Source organism: Seriola lalandi, unplaced genomic scaffold, assembly GCF_002814215.2.
Source record: "Seriola lalandi dorsalis isolate HSWRI2012SDOR001 ecotype SW California unplaced genomic scaffold, Sedor1 jcf7180002050029, whole genome shotgun sequence".
NCBI classification, from domain to species: domain Eukaryota; kingdom Metazoa; phylum Chordata; class Actinopteri; order Carangiformes; family Carangidae; genus Seriola; species Seriola lalandi.
The window spans coordinates 60622-62577 of NW_019520582.1; the positions used below are offsets into that span (position 1 = coordinate 60622).

The window sequence follows — 1956 nt, forward strand, 5'->3', positions numbered from 1 at the left end:
TACTCTGCTACACAACTTTAACACCTTGTAAATTGAGCTGATGAACTTGTCATCAAACAGTTGCTTATTTTCAGGGGAGGGGCCAGAGGTGCCTCCAGCCCCTCCTGGAGTCTGATTGGCTGCCCTGCCTATAACAAACAATCAATTGATTATTGAAGGAAAAACTTGTCAGATATATTGATAATGACAATAGGTGTTGGTAGCAGCCGGACCGTCCCTCTGCAGGACCAGGACCGCAGGTTGGACGACGTCATTGTTCACAGTTTAATCATTTGCAATTAATCACATTTTTATGTGGAGAAATAAACACGGAATAAAAAGAAGAGGAGGGAAAGAAAAGGAAAGGAAGAGGTAGGGAAGGAAATTAGGAATTAGGGAAGGAAAGGAAGAGATGAGCTAGGAGAGGAGAGACAGAGTCTCTGTGTTGACTCAACATTGTCCCCCTGTCTGTCCACAGATGAGTCTGTCCGGCTGCGACAAGGTTGTGATGAAGAACAACATCAGTGGATCGAGATTTGTGGTGAGTCCTCAAACACAACCTGACAGACACACAACCTGACAGACACACAACCTGACTGACACACAACCTGACAGACACACAACCTAACAAACACACAACCTGACAGACACACAACCTGACTGACACACAACCTGACAAACACACAACCTGACAGACACACAACCTGACTGACACACAACCTAACAAACACACAACCTGACAGACACACAACCTGGCTGACACACAACCTGACAGACACACAACCTGGCTGACACACAACCTAACAAACACACAACCTAACAAACACACAACCTGACAGACACACAACCTGACTGACACACAACCTGACAGACACACAACCTGGCTGACACACAACCTAACAAACACACAACCTGGCTGACACACAACCTAACAAACACACAACCTGGCTGACACACAACCTGACAGACACACAACCTGACAGACACACAACCTGGCTGACACACAACCTAACAAACACACAACCTGGCTGACACACAACCTAACAAACACACAACCTGGCTGACACACAACCTAACAAACACACAACCTGACAGACACACAACCTAACAAACACACAACCTGACAGACACACAACCTGACTGACACACAACCTGACAGACACTCTGTAAGGAAAGAAGAGGTAGGGAAGGAAAGGAGGAGGTTAGGAGATGTCAGGAAAAAGAGAACGACTGGTTGGTGTTGATTGGTCTAAACACATGGCTCCGCCTCTCTCTACAGAACCTGAGTGATAACGACCTGCAGAAGTTCCCCAAGCTCCATGCTCCGTGAGTACTGACTTCAATCCTACTGTGACTCCTCCCACAGGCGGGGCTTGATTAATGCTTACAACCTGAACATTAGCAGGAGATATTGATTATTGATTGATATTGATTGTTGTGACAGTGAAATAACAGATGGATTTCTCACACGTTAGACTCCATCACGCTCCTATTGGCTGTTGGCCTGTGGTCGAACCTCAGTGGTTTGGACCAATCAGTGTTCTGTGGGGGAGGAGCTACTTGAGGCGACTGGTTTGGTTTTCTACCGATATGCTAACTAGCTTAGCTCCTCAAACTGCACCTTGTTGTTGTGTTGTTTCCCCTTCAGTGCTCTCCTGTGATGTCACATGATTGACAGACGATTTGTCCAATCACCGACTAATGCAACAGATGAATTTAAAGTCTGACTGTTTGTTCAATAGAAGACACAGTCAGAGTCTGTCAATGTGAAACCAGCTCCTGATCTTAACGTGTCAGCTGATCATTTCTCTGGAGAGGAGTCTCACTCTTTTGAACTACAAAAACACAGTGACGTGTCGTCACTCACAAACAATCTTTGACTCAGAGAGCTCATTAACCCACCGACAGTCACAGAGCGGCAGTCAGCTGGATTAACCCTGGTGTGTGTGTGTGTGTGTGTGTGTGTGTGTGTGTGTG

General features: G+C 46.2%; 1 long non-coding RNA gene across 1 annotated transcript in view; it reads left to right on the forward strand.

Moving 5' to 3' along the window:
• Nucleotides 1–1950, forward strand: part of LOC111649143 (uncharacterized) — a 3666-nt gene extending 1716 nt beyond the window's left edge. Inside the window, exons 2-3 of the long non-coding RNA XR_002760253.2 lie at nt 458–520; nt 1259–1950. This is a non-coding gene — a long non-coding RNA (uncharacterized LOC111649143). The remainder of the gene's footprint in view (nt 1–457; nt 521–1258) is intronic.
• Nucleotides 1951–1956: the final 6 nt, after the last annotated feature.